This window comes from Sylvia atricapilla, chromosome 32 (assembly GCF_009819655.1).
Source record: "Sylvia atricapilla isolate bSylAtr1 chromosome 32, bSylAtr1.pri, whole genome shotgun sequence".
Lineage (NCBI taxonomy): Eukaryota > Metazoa > Chordata > Aves > Passeriformes > Sylviidae > Sylvia > Sylvia atricapilla.
Window position 1 is genome coordinate 154,460 of NC_089171.1, and position 19,872 is coordinate 174,331.

The following is a 19,872-nucleotide window of genomic DNA, read 5'->3' on the forward strand; positions in this document are numbered from 1 at the left end:
GGGAAAAGGCGGGTATTGCTGCCATCACGGAGCTGGGACGCGTTCAAAGGGGACAAAGTGGGTTCAGGAGGCTCATGAGCATAAAAGGATACTTAGGAGAATGGGATGTTCCCCAAAGAAGCGCCAGAGACCCTGGAGAGACCCCTTACTCTGATGTAATTGAGTCCTCCGAAGTCATTAAATGTGCACAGGAATTTGTGGGAACGTTCAGCAAAGACGTGTGAGTTTGGGAAATGGGATGGATTTGTGTTAGTGACGTGGACAGCCACTGGTGTGTGAAATAGCTGGGGGTGTGTGATCCCGGCGCCAAAACAAAGCTCCGGCTGCTTTCAGTAGGGGAATTGGAGTGTTCGGGAGCTTTTCCCGAGGGTTTGGTGAGAGCAGTGCTGAGGAACACGGAGACCACGGGCAGGTGAGGGAGGCACGTGGAAAAAAAAGCCTTGGTGCTTCCGCGGGCCCGGAGAGCTGCAGGCAGGAGAAAAAGGTGCCAAGGAAACATTTCAGGGAGCGCTTGGGCACGGAGCCAGCGCGCACGGCCCCGCCACGTGCCCATGGCGGGGCAGCGGAAGGTGCCCCCAGGCACGGACGGAGGGCAAGGGAGCTGCGATGGGACGGGCCGGGGCTGAGGGAGCTGCAGGCGGATGGGGGCGGATGCCGCCGGCAGCTCCTCCCGCCCCGCCGCGGCCGGATGTCCCTTGCAGCGGAACCGGCGGCGGGAGCGGCCGCGTGGTGCGGGCCGGAGCCGGGGGCAGGCGGGGATCTCGGGGAAAGGTGGGGATCCCGAGGGCTGCCGGGGATCCCGGGAGGGGTCGCGGGGGCGTCTCCTTGGTGGCGGGGCTCTGGGCGGGGAGCGGCGGGAGCGCCCCGGGCACGGAGCCCCCGGGCACGGAGCCCCCCGGGCACGGAGCCCCCGGGCACGGATCACCCCGGGCACGGATCACCCCGGGCACGGAGCCCCCGGGCACGGATCACCCCGGGCACGGACCCCCGGGCACGGAGCCCCCCGGGCACGGATCACCCCGGGCACGGAGCCCCTCGGGCAGATCACCGCGGGAAGATCCCCCCGGGCAGAGCCCCCCGGGCAGAGCCCCCCGGGCACGGAGCCCCCGGGCACGGATCACCCCGGGCACGGATCACCCCGGGCACGGAGCCCCTCGGGCAGAGCCCCCCGGGCAGATCCCCCCGGGCAGATCCCCCCGGGCAGAGCCCCCGAGGGTGCCGGTGGCCGGGCTGTGGCAGGGGCCGCTCCAAGGGCGCGGTGCCGCCGGCGCTGCCCCGGGCGCGGCGCTGCCGGAACGGCGCGGCCCAGGGCGGAGCGGCCGGGCCGGGCGAGGCGGCGGCGGGAGGCCGCGGAGGCCGCTGAGGCCGATGGCGGTGCCGCCGAGCCGGGGCCGCGGCAAGGGCCGAGCCGGGGCGGCGGCGGGGGCGTTTTGTCCCGCCGCCAGCGGCGCTGGCTCCAGCGCCGTGCCAAGGGCTGCGGCCCGGGGCCCGGCTGCGGCCGGAGGGAGCGTCCCGCGCTGGAACAGCGGCTCTGCGCCGGGCCGGAGGAGGAGGCGCTTCCCGGGCCCGGGATGAGCGCTGGCATGTATTATCTGAGCGGAGCTGATGTCTCTCACCGCTTTAGCTCTAGAATTACTCTGAGGCCCGGGAAGGCCCCGATCGCTCCGGCGGTGGAGCTTTTGCCGAGTGTGGCATCCAATGCCCGTAGCAGACAGACTTCGGCCCAGGTTGGGATGTGCCCCATTGCCGGGTGGGGCAGGTGCAGCTGTGGGCTGAGCCGTGGGGTTTTGTGCCCACGAGGGGCTCTCAGCCGGCCCCAATTCCCTGGGTTGGGCACTGGTGGCCAGGTGCATGTGGCAGCGTTGACTCGGGGGTGTCCCTGAGCCCCCCGAGTGCGGGCAGAGCTGTGCAGGTTCTCCGTGTGCAGCGGGGCTGGTGCAGCTGCAGGTGGGAGTGAGTGTGCAAGAGGCAACTGGCACCTCTGGTCAGCCTGGCCCTAAACCTGGAATATTTTGTGCTTCTTGCAGGTGTCCGGTTAAACCCAGAACGTTCCCGCCAGCCCAGACACGACGCCTGAGGGTGTGAGTGGCTGCGGTTGGATCCAGCTGCTCCCAGGCTCCTGTCAGGCATTTGGAAAGCTGGGGCATTCCTCCCGCACCCCGTGACCCGAGAGAAGCGGCTTTGCCATAAACCTTGTCCGCAGCGTCCTGGGCAACTGGGAGTCCACAGCACAGGGTGACACCCAGTTCTTGGTGGCTGCCAGCTGAGTCCCCAGGGCAGAACTGGGGATTGCTCTTGCTCCAGGGACAAGCTGTGGCATGGTTCAAATCCCAGTGACCCTGGGAGCTCTTGGCTCCACCGTGCACCCCTGGGAAGCTTTCCCTTGCAGTCGGCCCCGCTTAATTTTGGGTCATTGTGCTTCATGTGTGCTCCAGCTGCACCTTGGGCTGCCTTGGGATCCACCCACAGCCTCAGGGACTCTGGGGTGCCCTGGCTTGTGCTGTGGGCGAAAGGAGAGCAGAGGGTTCTTGGGGGAGGTGCCTCCAGCGAGAAATGGGGATCATGAGCTTCTGTGGCTGTAAAGCTGGGAGGGGTCTTGGAGAGGGGTGATGGTACAAGAGTGCAGCAGAGGCCTTTGAGGCAGGAAAGAGCTTGGGCATTCCATGGGCAAGCTGGGCCCTGGCAGCAGTGCATAAGGCGCAGGGGATGAAGAAAGCAGGTGGGGCTCCTCTTTTATGGATTGTGCTCCATGGGATCTGACAGTGGCCATCCCATGGGATTGGCTCTGTGAAAGTGCAATTGGGAACGAGGGTCAGGGCCAGCATTGTTCCTTTGGGCTCCCCTTGTCCCCGTCTTGGGACAGGATTAGGATTTGGAAGGATTTGGAGCCCCAGCTCTGCTCCATGCCTGGTGTGGCTGGGAATTTCAGTGCCCTTGGTCAGACTTGGCATCTCCTCCTTTTACGGCCAGATGAGCCACATGGTTCCTTCTCTTGGAGCCCCAGCTCCTGGCACGCCTCGTCCCTGTCCCTTGCCAGCTGCTCCTCCTTGGCTTTCAGCACGTGGCAGTGGAATTTCAGCTCTGCCTTTTGCAGGGATGGGCTGGGAAAGTCACTATGTCGCCTGGCCTGTCCTGGACACTCTGGTGACCTCTCAGGATTTGAGATGCTCCACCTCCCAGGTGGGGTTTGGGCCCCTCAAATTGGAGTTTGGGATCCTCCTACTAGGGCTTGGGATCCTTGGACTCTTGCTGCACCTGAGGGCTCATTCCCTGGCTGCCGGTTTCCATCCCAAACCAAGGGATTTCCTATTGTTCATTCCAGTTTTGCAGGGAGGAGCTGGGGGTGTCTGTGGAAGGCCGATCCCGGTCCCGAGCAGCAGGAGTGATGCTGGTTTGTAGCAGGGGCTCAGTGGCTCTGTGCTCATGACCCCGTGCTCAGCTGGTAATAAAGCAGCTGGTTTTGGAGACTCTGGTGGATTTTGGGGTGACACCCCGATCAAACCGGGGGAGTGTGTAGAGGAGGAGTTAATTCGGGGGTAGAGAGAGCAAAGGGTGGCAGAGGGGACCGCAGGGTGGGTGTGGGTGTCTCCCTTAGGTGGGGAGGGGGTTGGAGGGAGCCCAGGTGGAGCTTTGGGCTCTTCGGGAGGTTTGGGCCTCTTGTGCTTTGGCGCCACCTGGCGGCTGGGAGGCCCGAGTGCCAGCTCGGGGGTCCTGCTCACTGGGGGAGGGGCGGCGTTGGGGAGGGTCCGTCCTAAATGGGGGATGGGATGGGAGAACCTTGCAGAGCCCAGGATGGAGATTTGGGGTCTCCTGGACGTGGTGGGTCAGTGGGGTGTCTTGGGCGTTGGTGCCCCCTGGTGGCTGGGAGGACCTGGCTCTGGGTTTCCCGCTGCCCCTCACTGGGACTGGGGTTTGGGGGTTCCAGGGGTGGATTTTGGGGATCCCCCGGACATATTTTGGGATCTCACGGTGGGTTCTCCGGTGGTTTTGGGGGAATCCTAGTATTGGTTGTAGGGTTCCAGCACCTGCAGTGTAACGTCCAGAGTGGGACCAGTGTGGGTCAGAAACGCCATGGACATCGAAGTGGGGTGCCAAAACCTGGGGGAGAGTCCCCAAAACAATCCTCCTACGGGCCTCCACTGCATGTAGCTTCTGCGGGAGACACCTTCCAGCCTTCCCACCTTCCCCCCTTTGCCAAAACTTGAGGGTATGCTCGACCTAACCCCTCTCAGATTGGGAGGTGTCACAGCTAAAATCAGTCCATTTGGATCCTCTCCCATGATGCCATTTCTTGAGTTACTCCACCCACTGAACTCCAGCTTTTGGGGTGTCCTGCCCCAAACCTTCTAAATCATTAGTTATCTCCCCAAAACTGGGATTCTCCTAAATAAGAAGCCTCCTCAAATCTACCCAGCTGGAGCTCCTCATCACCCACTGGCCCCCGGTCCTATGGTCTGAGCACCCAGAACAAATTTCGACTCTCCAGCACCTTGATCAACAAAATTGGGGTTCTTTCCACCTACGACCTGTGGGAACCCTAGATGCTGAGAATTTGGGACTGTCTGTGCTGGCAGCCACAGAACTTAAGGGAAAAACTGCGTTTGATCTGAGGCATTAAAACAGGCTTCCAAAGATGAGTGATAATACTGGGATCATGGGAATGTGTCTGGGTAGCGTTGTGTGATCTCTCAGGATGAAAAACTTAGATTTGGGGTTTTAGTGTATGGTGATCTGTGGGAGCCAAGGCGGAGAACTTTGGGTGTGGATTCATTGTCTTTTTGCACCACCTTCTTCCTTCTTCTTCACAAATCTGAGTGGTTTTCTCAAATTGGGTAGAAGATGTCCACATTGTAGATTTCGGGAGATCATAATTGGATTAGAAGCATAAATAATCGAGATTTCAGCAGTTTATTGGATAATTGGGACTTAAATAGCCTTGAATAGATGCCATTTTGGCTCACTTTCTCGACTTGTCAGAGCTCCCGTCTTGTGAGTTTGTAATAGATAAGGATAATAGATTTCAGAATGAGTCTTCAAACACAAGGTCTCCTGAGTTTTATTCGCGCTGACCTTGGAGAAGGAAAGAGCCTGGAATTCCAAGAAGCACCCTCTAATCCAGGGCGCAAACCCTCCATAAATGCCTCAAATGAGAATGCTCTCAACCCAGAACACCCCCAAATTGCAGTTCCCCCACCCAATCCCTCCAATCCAGGCATTTCCCACCCACTGCTGCCCAAAATTGCTGTCGCCTCCCACAAAATAAAGCACTAAAAAAACCAAAATAAAAAACCCAAGAGCCCCTACAAATTGAGGTTTTCCAACAATTGACCTCCAAAGACTGGGTTCTCCCCCTTACCTCTGAGGCTGCTCCACATTTTGCAGCAGATTCCCTCCAGTTTAGTGGTGCATCTTTAGACTTGAGAATCCCCCATTTTTGCCACACCCTTGATGTTGGGGTCTCCCCTGGGGGACTGGGCAGAGTCTGGATCTATGTAGTTTCTGCCCACTTTCTGGTGTTTTTTCCTCCCAGTTTAGTGGTCTGTCTCCCATTTTGACAATCCAGCTCTCATTTCTGTGGCCCAGTCCCACCTCTGGGGTCTCACCATTACTGGTCCCCCTCCGATTTTGGGGCTCACCTGGGGGCCAGGTTGTCCATCAGGATGATGTCAGCCCCTGCATCCGCCAGCGCCTCATCTGCACTGGAGCACTCGACCCCCAACCGGCGAGTGAAGCCCCCAGCCCAGCGCACCCCCAAAATCATCTGGGGAAGAGGGAGGTCAGGGGAAACCCCAGAGCAATGCCCAATCCCTCAGTCCCAGTCTGGTTGGGTAAAAATGGGGGGGTGCCCCCAGTCATTGACTAAAAATTTTGCCCACCCCACTGATCCCCAAAATTTGGGTTCTCTTCCCAGAGTCCCCCAATTCAAGACCGTCTGCTGGCCACAAATTTGGAAGTTACCCCGCGTACAGTCACCCAGATTTAGGGCTACCCAACACAAAAGCTCCCCCCAATTCAGGAGATTCCCCCCCCCTTTCCCTCCCAAATTGGGACCCCCACATACATCCCCCCCCCAATCCAGGAGTCCTCCAACATCAGTCCAAGCCCAGAATACCCCAATCCAAGAGTCTGTCCCAAAATTGGTACCTCCTTTAAATATTGGTGCTTCCTCGCCACCTTTGAAATTTGGGCTACCCCAAGCCCTCAGTTCCCACAAAACCGAGTCCCCTCCTCCAACACTCCCCTTTTCCTCCAAACCTCTTGTTCCCCACACCCCCTAGATTTGGGTTGTCACACCTACCACCTAAACCTGCCCTTTCAAGGGCCCCCCATCAATCTCCCCACAAAACTGGAGTCCAGGCCCCCCAGTCTCCGAGCTTCCCCACCTGGCACCCGCAATCCCAAGGTTCTGCTGCCATCACCGCCCAAATTCTTTAGTGTCCCCACATCGAGAACTCCCCAATTCATGGATCGTCCCCCAGTGTCCACCAGCACCCACCAACAGCAGAGGAGGCTCTGCATTTGGACTGGAAATGCCTTGGAAGGAGACACGGGCTTATTCCTGTGGAGACACGCCGTGGAGTGGATCAGCTTCTTCCAGGTGTCCTTGAATTCCCAGTTCCTCAGGCTGGAGCTGAGGGCAGGCAGTGCTGGAGGCACTACCAGGCACACAGCTGACCCAGACCCAGGGATGCTGGGGACGTGGGGTTGGGCTTAAGGGAGAAAACCAGGGCAGAGTTGGGTCAACCTTGACCAAACGTTGGGCAAATCTTTAGCGGTAAGGTTAGCATTGAAACACATCATCACAGAATGATTATAGATCGTTGACTAGCTCTGGGAATCGGGGTACAGGGTACAAACCCAAATCAGACTCCGACAAAGGTTTGAGATGGACATGTTTTTAGACCCTTTTGTTATATGACTACATATTAATTACTAAACCCATATTGTTCTATGTATGAATTTGTGTAGTTTACATCAGGCCCGCAAACATCATTGCTCATGATTCTTGTTACGAATACACAAGAATCCTATTCAATTATCAAACAATTATTACATTTAAGAATCCTATGATTGATCATATGAAGATTCTGCAGGTGCAGTTTCACACGATCTAGTGAAGACAAAACCTGACCTTTGTTTCTAGGGCCTGCGTAGTTTTGGTTCCTTTCACAGGCCGGTCCAGGCCCAACCTTTCCTACCACCTCCCCTGAATCTAATGTCTACAATTCCCATTATTTTTAGAGAGATTTTAACCCCATGCCATCAGTAACAAACAGCCCTTAGAGCTGTGAATTGCCTTAACTTTCCCAGCCAGTGCTCAGTCCTGGACTGAGCCGTCTCCTTGTGCCAGAGGTATGTGAGCCATGGAAATACAGACAGGGGTGTGAGCAATGCTGGGGAAAAGGCGGGTATTGCTGCCATCACGGAGCTGGGACGCGTTCAAAGGGGACAAAGTGGGTTTAGGAGGCTCATGAGCATAAAAGGATACTTAGGAGAATGGGATGTTCCCCAAAGAAGCGCCAGAGACCCTGGAGAGACCCCTTACTCTGATGTAATTGAGTCCTCCGAAGTCATTAAATGTGCACAGGAATTTGTGGGAACGTTCAGCAAAGACGTGTGAGTTTGGGAAATGGGATGGATTTGTGTTAGTGACGTGGACAGCCACTGGTGTGTGAAATAGCTGGGGGTGTGTGATCCCGGCGCCAAAACAAAGCTCCGGCTGCTTTCAGTAGGGGAATTGGAGTGTTCGGGAGCTTTTCCCGAGGGTTTGGTGAGAGCAGTGCTGAGGAACACGGAGACCACGGGCAGGTGAGGGAGGCACGTGGAAAAAAAAGCCTTGGTGCTTCCGCGGGCCCGGAGAGCTGCAGGCAGGAGAAAAAGGTGCCAAGGAAAGATTTCAGGGAGCGCTTGGGCACGGAGCCAGCGCGCACGGCCCCGCCACGTGCCCATGGCGGGGCAGCGGAAGGTGCCCCCAGGCACGGACGGAGGGCAAGGGAGCTGCGATGGGACGGGCCGGGGCTGAGGGAGCTGCAGGCGGATGGGGGCGGATGCCGCCGGCAGCTCCTCCCGCCCCGCCGCGGCCGGATGTCCCTTGCAGCGGAACCGGCGGCGGGAGCGGCCGCGTGGTGCGGGCCGGAGCCGGGGGCAGGCGGGGATCTCGGGGAAAGGTGGGGATCCCGAGGGCTGCCGGGGATCCCGGGAGGGGTCGCGGGGGGCGTCTCCTTGGTGGCGGGGCTCTGGGCGGGGAGCGGCGGGAGCGCCCCGGGCACGGAGCCCCCGGGCACGGAGCCCCCCGGGCACGGAGCCCCCGGGCACGGATCACCCCGGGCACGGATCACCCCGGGCACGGAGCCCCCGGGCAGATCCCCCCGGGCAGAGCCCCCGAGGGTGCCGGTGGCCGGGCTGTGGCAGGGGCCGCTCTAAGGGCGCGGTGCCGCCGGAACGGCGCGGCCCAGGGCGGAGCGGCCGGGCCGGGCGAGGCGGCGGCGGGAGGCCGCGGAGGCCGCTGAGGCCGATGGCGGTGCCGCCGAGCCGGGGCCGCGGCAAGGGCCGAGCCGGGGCGGCGGCGGGGGCGTTTTGTCCCGCCGCCAGCGGCGCTGGCTCCAGCGCCGTGCCAAGGGCTGCGGCCCGGGGCCCGGCTGCGGCCGGAGGGAGCGTCCCGCGCTGGGAACAGCGGCTCTGCGCCGGGCCGGAGGAGGAGGAGGAGGCGCTTCCCGGGCCCGGGATGAGCGCTGGCATGTATTATCTGAGCGGAGCTGATGTCTCTCACCGCTTTAGCTCTAGAATTACTCTGAGGCCCGGGAAGGCCCCGATCGCTCCGGCGGTGGAGCTTTTGCCGAGTGTGGCATCCAATGCCCGTAGCAGACAGACTTCGGCCCAGGTTGGGATGTGCCCCATTGCCGGGTGGGGCAGGTGCAGCTGTGGGCTGAGCCGTGGGGTTTTGTGCCCACGAGGGGCTCTCAGCCGGCCCCAATTCCCTGGGTTGGGCACTGGTGGCCAGGTGCATGTGGCAGCGTTGACTCGGGGGTGTCCCTGAGCCCCCCGAGTGCGGGCAGAGCTGTGCAGGTTCTCCGTGTGCAGCGGGGCTGGTGCAGCTGCAGGTGGGAGTGAGTGTGCAAGAGGCAACTGGCACCTCTGGTCAGCCTGGCCCTAAACCTGGAATATTTTGTGCTTCTTGCAGGTGTCCGGTTAAACCCAGAACGTTCCCGCCAGCCCAGACACGACGCCTGAGGGTGTGAGTGGCTGCGGTTGGATCCAGCTGCTCCCAGGCTCCTGTCAGGCATTTGGAAAGCTGGGGCATTCCTCCCGCACCCCGTGACCCGAGAGAAGCGGCTTTGCCATAAACCTTGTCCGCAGCGTCCTGGGCAACTGGGAGTCCACAGCACAGGGTGACACCCAGTTCTTGGTGGCTGCCAGCTGAGTCCCCAGGGCAGAACTGGGGATTGCTCTTGCTCCAGGGACAAGCTGTGGCATGGTTCAAATCCCAGTGACCCTGGGAGCTCTTGGCTCCACCGTGCACCCCTGGGAAGCTTTCCCTTGCAGTCGGCCCCGCTTAATTTTGGGTCATTGTGCTTCATGTGTGCTCCAGCTGCACCTTGGGCTGCCTTGGGATCCACCCACAGCCTCAGGGACTCTGGGGTGCCCTGGCTTGTGCTGTGGGCGAAAGGAGAGCAGAGGGTTCTTGGGGGAGGTGCCTCCAGCGAGAAATGGGGATCATGAGCTTCTGTGGCTGTAAAGCTGGGAGGGGTCTTGGAGAGGGGTGATGGTACAAGAGTGCAGCAGAGGCCTTTGAGGCAGGAAAGAGCTTGGGCATTCCATGGGCAAGCTGGGCCCTGGCAGCAGTGCATAAGGCGCAGGGGATGAAGAAAGCAGGTGGGGCTCCTCTTTTATGGATTGTGCTCCATGGGATCTGACAGTGGCCATCCCATGGGATTGGCTCTGTGAAAGTGCAATTGGGAACGAGGGTCAGGGCCAGCATTGTTCCTTTGGGCTCCCCTTGTCCCCCTCTTGGGACAGGATTAGGATTTGGAAGGATTTGGAGCCCCAGCTCTGCTCCATGCCTGGTGTGGCTGGGAATTTCAGTGCCCTTGGTCAGACTTGGCATCTCCTCCTTTTACGGCCAGATGAGCCACATGGTTCCTTCTCTTGGAGCCCCAGCTCCTGGCACGCCTCGTCCCTGTCCCTTGCCAGCTGCTCCTCCTTGGCTTTCAGCACGTGGCAGTGGAATTTCAGCTCTGCCTTTTGCAGGGATGGGCTGGGAAAGTCACTATGTCGCCTGGCCTGTCCTGGACACTCTGGTGACCTCTCAGGATTTGAGATGCTCCACCTCCCAGGTGGGGTTTGGGCCCCTCAAATTGGAGTTTGGGATCCTCCTACTAGGGCTTGGGATCCTTGGACTCTTGCTGCACCTGAGGGCTCATTCCCTGGCTGCCGGTTTCCATCCCAAACCAAGGGATTTCCTATTCTTCATTCCAGTTTTGCAGGGAGGAGCTGGGGGTGTCTGTGGAAGGCCGATCCCGGTCCCGAGCAGCAGGAGTGATGCTGGTTTGTAGCAGGGGCTCAGTGGCTCTGTGCTCATGACCCCGTGCTCAGCTGGTAATAAAGCAGCTGGTTTTGGAGACTCTGGTGGATTTTGGGGTGACACCCCGATCAAACCGGGGGAGTGTGTAGAGGAGGAGTTAATTCGGGGGTAGAGAGAGCAAAGGGTGGCAGAGGGGACCGCAGGGTGGGTGTGGGTGTCTCCCTTAGGTGGGGAGGGGGTTGGAGGGAGCCCAGGTGGAGCTTTGGGCTCTTCGGGAGGTTTGGGCCTCTTGTGCTTTGGCGCCACCTGGCGGCTGGGAGGCCCCAGTGCCAGCTCGGGGGTCCTGCTCACTGGGGGAGGGGCGGCGTTGGGGAGGGTCCGTCCTAAATGGGGGATGGGATGGGAGAACCTTGCAGAGCCCAGGATGGAGATTTGGGGTCTCCTGGATGTGGTGGGTCAGTGGGGTGTCTTGGGCGTTGGTGCCCCCTGGTGGCTGGGAGGACCTGGCTCTGGGTTTCCCGCTGCCCCTCACTGGGACTGGGGTTTGGGGGTTCCAGGGGTGGATTTTGGGGATCCCCCGTGTGATAAAGTGTGTTTGTTCACTAAATCAAGGATGAAGGGAGATAGATAAAGAATGTCTGCTCACTAAATCAAGAGATAGATAAATTGTATAACTTTACTGACCCCTTCCTGTTGAGATAAACATTTTCAGGGACACGCTAATTGCGATGATTAACTGCATCTGAGGAAAGGCTAATCAAGACCCTAGCAACACAGGATGGACATGCGCAGAGTACATCGAGGACAGTCACGTCGACAAGGAACAGAACTGTATAAGAGGACACCAGAGACCCCGGATCGGCGCGGCGGGTTTGTGGGACGAAGAGCCCACCTGTCGCCCAGCGCTGAAACTGCTTTTGCTTTGCTTGCTGTAATTAATAAAATTTCAATTGGAAACCATAATTGGCTTTTGGTCATAAATTGGTAACAATTTGGTGCCGTGACTCGGATGGGAATGCTGGTGGACTCGTGAGGGGCTTGAGGAGGCGCCCCACCTACAATAATAGGTGGCCTTGGCTCCCGGTCTTCACCCCACTCCCACCGACGATCCGAAATTCAAAGCAAAGGCAGGGAAAAGACCGGTCGACCCTATAAATTCTGTGCACAGGAGTCCGGACGAAGACGCAGGAGCGCGTGAGTACTGCCCGTTGAGCAGGGGAATCCGTTCGGTCGGGGTCGGGAATCCCGGAGTGTGACGTATGATGTGTGCGTGAGAGGGAAACCGGCAGCCGGATTTCCCAAGTGAGAGCGGACCCTCAGTAGTGCGTTTCTCATTGCCCGCGAGGGCGTGAGCCACGAACCAGGGGAAGCGAGTGAATACGTGTGAAAAGAAGGCACTCCGGAAGATGGGACAGGGGAAAAGCAAGCCCCCTCCACCCATAAAGCCCCCTCCAGTACTTAGGAACTCCCCGCTAGGATTCATGCTGGAGAATTGGGAACATTATCCCGGGATAAGGGAGAAAGATAAGTCTAAAATGATACATTATTGTGTAAAGGTTTGGGGAGGGCAGAAAATATCAAAAGATGTGTGTTGGCCGATGTATGGGTCAGCTGATGATTGGGTACAGCAGTTATTGAACTTTTGGGTGAACTCCAAAACCCCTTTCAGTCAGGAGGAAAGTGACTATGCGGCAGTTTGGCTGACGACACCAGGGGTCGCTATTTTCAAACTTTCAGAGGAAAAAAGATCTAAGGAACATAAGGCTCGAAAAGAGGAAGAAATTCCCATGGGACCCCCACCTTATATACCCCCGTCACCACTGGCTCCCCCTCCGCCTCACCCCGAGCAAAGTGAGCAGGAGGAACTGGAGCAGGGACCGCAAACACGTAGCAAAACCCGGCAACATAACCTATTTCCCTTAAGGGAAATGCCGATGGGGGGTCCCCAACCACAGATGGGATTTATATCCGTACCTCTTAACTCAGGTGACGTACGGGATTTTAAAAGAGAGATGGGAAACATCCTGGAAGACCCTTTAGGGGTAGCAGAAAGAGTGGATCAATTCCTAGGACCTAACATATACACATGGGAGGAGTTGCAGTCCATTCTGAACATATTATTTACCGCAGAGGAAAAGAATATGATCAGACGTGCTGGGATGCGCATTTGGGACGCCCAGCATGTCCAGGGGCCCTTAGCCGATACCAAATGGCCCTTACAGAATCCTCTCTGGAATCATCAAGACCAAAACCATAGAGGACACATGCAAGACCTTAGGACTATTATCATCCAGGGTATTAGAGAGGCTGTTCCAAGAGGCCAAAATATTAATAAAGCATTCAATGAAAGACAAAAGAAAGATGAAACCCCCACGGAATGGCTGGAGAGATTACGAAAAAATCTGCAGTTGTATTCGGGCCTAGACCCTGAAACACCGTTAGGACAAGCATTACTAAAAACACATTTTGTAGCAAAATCATGGGAGGATATTCGGAAGAAACTTGAAAAATTGGAAGATTGGCAAGATAGAGGTTTGGATGAGCTATTAAGAGAAGCACAGAGGGTATATGTTAGGAGGGAAGAAGAGGGTCATAAGAGACAAGTTAGAATGATGGTGGCTGCAGTCAGGGAAAGTAGAGAATCGGATAGGCAGGGTAAGGGGGAGAGAACCCGGAGACCACCCCCAAAGCAAGGGGGACCGGTAGAGAAGAAAGAAGAAAAGACTTGCTTCTATTGTGGTAAACGGGGACACTTTAAAAGAGACTGCAGAGTCAGGATACAGGATGAAAAAATGTTTAAAGAAGATTAGGGGAGTCAGGGGCTCTACATATTGGGGACCCCGAAACATCCAGAGCCCTTGATAAAATTAAAACTAGGTCCCCAAGCTAAGGAGGTAGAGTTTCTGGTGGATTCGGGGGCTGAAAGGTCCACCTTACAGAGTCTGCCTCCCGGGTGTAATTCATCACGGGAAACAGCCCTCGTTGTGGGAGCGAGTGGGATTCCGTTCAAAGCCGGGGTGGCTAAAGACATTTTAATAGAAGCAGAATCCAAACTGGGGGTGGGGGATTTTTTGATAGTACCCGAAGCTGAATTTAATCTATTGGGACGAGACTTGATAATTGAATTGGGAATAAATTTGGAAGTTAAGGGAAAAGAACTGAAAATAAGACTCTGTCCTCTTAGAGTAGAAGATGAACAAGAAATAAATCCTGAAGTTTGGTATACACCTGAAAGTGCAGGACAATTAAAGATACCTCCCTTTATGGTCAAAATTAAAAACCCTGAGATCCCGATAAAATTAAAACAGTACCCTATATCCTTGGAAGGTAGGAGAGGATTAAAGCCTGAAGTAGAAAGATTAATAAACAGGGGATTGCTAGAACCCTGCATGTCCCCATTTAACACTCCCATCTTACCAGTAAAAAAACCGGATGGGACATACAGACTAGTCCATGATTTAAGGGAAATCAATAAGCGAACGGTTTCCCGGTTCCCGGTGGTAGCGAATCCATATACCCTACTGAGCAAACTGGGACCTGATAATTTATGGTATAGTGTGATTGACCTAAAAGATGCCTTTTGGGCCTGCCCCCTGGACGAATCATGTAGAGATTACTTTGCCTTTGAATGGGAGGATCCTGATACCAATAGAAAACAACAATTAAGGTGGCGAGTTCTTCCCCAGGGCTTCACGGAGTCACCCAATCTATTTGGGCAGGCCCTGGAGCAACTCCTGCAAGAATATCAACCCCACCCTGAAATAACATTAATCCAATATGTGGATGATTTATTGATTGCAGGAAAAGAGGAAGAAAAAGTCAGAAAAGAAAGCATTAAATTGTTAAATTTTTTGGGATTGAAAGGACTTAAAGTATCAAAAACGAAATTACAGTTTGTAGAAGAAGAAGTGAGATATTTGGGCCATTATATCAGTAAGGGGGAAAAAAAGATAGATCCGGAAAGAATAAAAGGAATATTATCCTTACCAACTCCGGGGAATAAGAAGCAGATCAGACAATTGCTGGGGTTAGTAGGGTACTGTAGGCAATGGATTGAGAACTATAGTAGCAAGGTAAAGTTCCTGTACCAGAAACTTAGCACAGACGGGTTATTAAAATGGAGTGAGGAAGATAAGGGAAAACTACAGAGGCTACGGGAGGATCTCGTTAACGCTCCGGTCCTAAGCCTACCAGACTTAAAAAGACCCTTTTATCTGTTTGTCAACATAGATAATGGTACAGCTTATGGGGTCCTAACCCAAGATTGGGCAGGGAAAAAGAAGCCGGTGGGATACTTGTCAAAGTTATTAGATCCTGTGAGCCGGGGATGGCCCACTTGCTTACAGGCAATAGTAGGATGTGCCCTCCTGGTAGGGGAAGCTAAAAAAATCACTTTCAATAGCAATCTTAAAGTACTATCTCCCCACAATGTTAGGAATGTACTCCAACAAAAGGCTGAGAAATGGATATCGGATACTCGGCTCTTAAAGTATGAAAGTATCTTACTAGAAGCCCCCAATCTGACTTTAGAAACTACCAGCTTGCAAAATCCTGCACAATTTTTGTATGGGGAACCAGATGACACAAAATTAGTACATAATTGTCTCCAGACTATAGAAGAACAAACAAAAATTAGGCCTGACTTAGAGGAAGAAGAATTAGAAGAGGGAGAAAGGATTTTTGTAGATGGGTCCTCCAGAGTAGTGGAAGGCAAAAGGAAGTCGGGATATGCTGTGATAGACGGGAAAACCCTTAAAGTGTTAGAATCAGGACCCCTGAGTGGCACCTGGTCAGCCCAAGCCTGCGAACTATATGCTGTATTGCAGGCCCTAAACAGATTACAAGGGAAGGAAGGAACAATATACACAGACTCCAAATATAGCTATGGAATAATACATACTTTTGGAAAAATCTGGGAAGAAAGAGGGCTAGTAAACTCACAGGGGAAAGATTTGGTGCATCAAGAATTAATAAAGAAGGTGTTAGTAGCTCTACGTAAGCCAAAAAGGGTAGCAGTGGTACATCTCAGAGGACATCAAAGGGGAGTGGATTTTAAAACCAGAGGGAATAACGCTGCTGATCAAGAGGCCAAACAGGCAGCATTTAAAGAGTTAATTGTAACTCAGAAAGAACAAGAGGAGCCCAGACAGGATTCCTCGGCCCTATTATTTACGACACAAGAAGAACAGAAATTGACCCGGATGGGTATTTCAAAGAACGCAGAAGGGAAGTGGCACTTAGCAGATGGGCGAGAGGTGTTATCTAAATCAATAGCTACTCGAGTGCTAACCAGGTTACATAAACAAACACACTGGGGAAGCCAGGCTTTGATAGACCATTTTGCCACCAAATACATGTGTATCGGACTGCACGACTTAGCTAAGCACATTACCCAGGGATGCCCCACCTGCTTGAGAGTTAACAGATCAGTACAAAGAAAATTGCCATTGGGGGGGAGACCTTTAGCTACCAGACCATTTTCTAAAATTCAAATAGACTTTACTGAATTCCCTAAAGTAGGAAGATATAAATATGTACTAGTTATAGTAGACCACCTAACCCATTATGTTGAAGCTTTCCCTACCACTAGAGCAACTGCGCAAACGGTGTCTAAAATTTTGTTGGAACAAATAATACCTAGGTACGGGGTAACTGAGGTTATAGATTCTGATCAGGGACCACACTTTACCTCCAAGATAGTCAAAAACCTTGCTGAGGCTTTGGGAATAAGGTGGGATGAACACACCCCTTGGCATCCTCAAAGTTCTGGAAGAGTAGAAAGAATGAATGGGGAATTGAAGAAGCAATTAGCCAAGTTAACGATAGAAACCAAGCTCTCTTGGATAAAGTGTATTCCCCTTGCCTTATTAAATCTTAGGGCCCAACCTCGAGCTGATATAGGAATATCTCCTTTTGAGATGTTATATGGAATGCCCTATGATGCTGGAATACCACAGGATCACCCTGGAATTACAGACAAAATCATTCAAACATATATTAATGAATTGATGAGATACAGACAAGAATTATGGAAAAAAGGACAATTAATCCAGCGTCCCCCTCTTGATATTACTTTACACCAGGTAAAGCCCGGAGATTGGATCCTTATAAAAACGTGGAAAGAAACCACTCTGCAACCTCGGTGGGATGGCCCGTACTTGGTATTATTGACCACCAATACAGCGGTGCGAACTGCAGAGAGAGGGTGGACTCATGCCAGCCGCATAAAAGGGCCTATACCCAAGGACGAGTGGGAGGTCAAGAGCCCAGCCGGAGACTTGAAACTTAAACTGGCTCGTAAAGGGGGGGGGAACCCCACTTGAGAAAGACACCGATTGAATCTGACTGATTCTGGTCCTCTTGACTTCTACATCTTTTAAATACAGACATTGGGGAAACATACAAAGGATACATATATATTGTTTAACCTTATGGAATAAAAGAGAAGTGGTTAATGGATAGGGAACATAAGCATAGAACCTTTAGAATAAAATATTTACCTGGGGCTAGAAGGGATGATAAGGGGAATGTATATGCACAAGATGTGCAAATAAAGTGTACGGATTTATATTGTAGGGGAACCTGTTATCCATTTGTATGCTATCAATGCTTAGTGTGTAAAGACAGGTGGTGGACCCATTGTAATAACGGGTACCCACCAAAAGGAGTTTGTTATTCCTGTTGGTCTCTCCAACGAGAAATAACTAATTGGACATTGGCCCAGAGGGTGGCCACTGGAAACTTAATATTAGGATCTAATGAATGGTGGAATATTTTTGCAGAAGGGGTTAATCCGGACCTTTACTGTTATCATTCAAACGAACCAGTGCCTTTCGTGGCGCACATTATAGCAGGACTGTGCCGCAAAAGGGCAAAGAGCATCAATTGTAACGTTCCAGAGGTCAAAGACCATAATTGGAACACTTACATTCAAAAGACAACCCGAAGGGGGCAAAACTCCCCTCCTGAAGAATACTCTTGCTGCCGAGAAGATGGTACACCCCGTGGCTCGAAGCAACCGAGTCGACGGGCGAGGCAGAGGAGACAAAGACTGTGGAGGAGGTCGCCCCGATATCAGTGGAATCAAGAGGTTATGGTCCAGGAAATGCCCCAAGAGTGGGAATGACCCTCCTATCCAAAATCGTACCTGTTATTACAAAGGAGAGACCACTAGTTTAAGGCTGACAATTAAGATGACTATCATGTTAAGTTTATTTGATGGAGCAGACAAGAGCTAAAGCGATTTAATGAACAAAACAAAATAGCCTGAAAGAAAAAGGGGGGATTGTGATAAAGTGTGTTTGTTCACTAAATCAAGGATGAAGGGAGATAGATAAAGAATGTCTGCTCACTAAATCAAGAGATAGATAAATTGTATAACTTTACTGACCCCTTCCTGTTGAGATAAACATTTTCAGGGACACGCTAATTGCGATGATTAACTGCATCTGAGGAAAGGCTAATCAAGACCCTAGCAACACAGGATGGACATGCGCAGAGTACATCGAGGACAGTCACGTCGACAAGGAACAGAACTGTATAAGAGGACACCAGAGACCCCGGATCGGCGCGGCGGGTTTGTGGGACGAAGAGCCCACCTGTCGCCCAGCGCTGAAACTGCTTTTGCTTTGCTTGCTGTAATTAATAAAATTTCAATTGGAAACCATAATTGGCTTTTGGTCATAAATTGGTAACACCCCGGACATATTTTGGGATCTCACGGTGGGTTCTCTGGTGGTTTTGGGGGAATCCTAGTATTGGTTGTAGGGTTCCAGCACCTGCAGTGTAACGTCCAGAGTGGGACCAGTGTGGGTCAGAAACGCCATGGACATCGAAGTGGGGTGCCAAAACCTGGGGGAGAGTCCCCAAAACAATCCTCCTACGGGCCTCCACTGCATGTAGCTTCTGCGGGAGACACCTTCCAGCCTTCCCACCTTCCCCCCTTTGCCAAAACTTGAGGGTATGCTCGACCTAACCCCTCTCAGATTGGGAGGTGTCACAGCTAAAATCAGTCCATTTGGATCCTCTCCCATGATGCCATTTCTTGAGTTACTCCACCCACTGAACTCCAGCTTTTGGGGTGTCCTGCCCCAAACCTTCTAAATCATTAGTTGTCTCCCCAAAACTGGGATTCTCCTAAATAAGAAGCCTCCTCAAATCTACCCAGCTGGAGCTCCTCATCACCCACTGGCCCCCGGTCCTATGGTCTGAGCACCCAGAACAAATTTCGACTCTCCAGCACCTTGATCAACAAAATTGGGGTTCTTTCCACCTACGACCTGTGGGAACTCTAGATGCTGAGAATTTGGGACTGTCTGTGCTGGCAGCCACAGAACTTAAGGGAAAAACTGCGTTTGATCTGAGGCATTAAAACAGGCTTCCAAAGATGAGTGATAATACTGGGATCATGGGAATGTGTCTGGGTAGCATTGTGTGATCTCTCAGGATGAAAAACTTGGATTTGGGGTTTTAGTGTATGGTGATCTATGGGAGCCAAGGTGGAGAACTTTGGGTGTGGATTCATTGTCTTTTTGCACCACCTTCTTCCTTCTTCTTCACAAATCTGAGTGGTTTTCTCAAATTGGGTAGAAGATGTCCACATTGTAGATTTCGGGAGATCATAATTGGATTAGAAGCATAAATAATCGAGATTTCAGCAGTTTATTGGATAATTGGGACTTAAATAGCCTTGAATAGATGCCATTTTGGCTCACTTTCTCAACTTGTCAGAGCTCCCATCTTGTGAGTTTGTAATAGATAAGGATAATAGATTTCAGAATGAGTCTTCAAACACAAGGTCTCCTGAGTTTTATTCACGTCGACCTTGGAGAAGGAAAGAGCCTGGAATTCCAAGAAGCACCCTCTAATCCAGGGTGCAAACCCTCCATAAATGCCTCAAATGAGAATGCTCTCAACCCAGAGCACCCCCAAATTGCAGTTCCCCCACCCAATCCCTTCAATCCAGGCATTTCCCACCCACTGCTGCCCAAAATTGCTGTCACCACCCACAAAAAAACCCCATCAAAAAACCCCCCAAAAAAACCCGACAAATTGAGGTTTTCCAACACATTGACCCTTAAAGACTGGGTTCTCCCCCTTACCTTTGAGGCTACTCCACATTTTGCAGCAGATTCCCTCCAGTTTAGTGGTGCATCTTTACACTTGAGAATCCCCCATTTTTGCCACACCCTTGATGTTGGGGTCTCCCCTGGGGGACTGGGCAGAGTCTGGATCTATGTAGTTTCTGCCCACTTTCTGGTGTTTTTCCTCCCAGTTTAGTGGTCTGTCTCCCATTTTGACAATCCAGCTCTCATTTCTGTGGCCCAGTCCCACCTCTGGGGTCTCACCAT

At 53.4% G+C, this 19,872-nt stretch overlaps 2 non-coding genes across 2 annotated transcripts; both read left to right on the forward strand.

Moving 5' to 3' along the window:
* The first annotated feature begins 1,563 nt into the window (after positions 1-1,563).
* LOC136373152 (small nucleolar RNA SNORD45) lies at positions 1,564-1,647 on the forward strand. The gene has a single exon (XR_010745594.1). It is a non-coding gene; the product is annotated as a small nucleolar RNA SNORD45 (small nucleolar RNA).
* A 7,070-nt stretch (positions 1,648-8,717) lies between these two features.
* Positions 8,718-8,801, forward strand: LOC136373153 (small nucleolar RNA SNORD45). Its single transcript, XR_010745595.1, has one exon. It is a non-coding gene; the product is annotated as a small nucleolar RNA SNORD45 (small nucleolar RNA).
* The last annotated feature ends 11,071 nt before the right edge of the window (positions 8,802-19,872 follow it).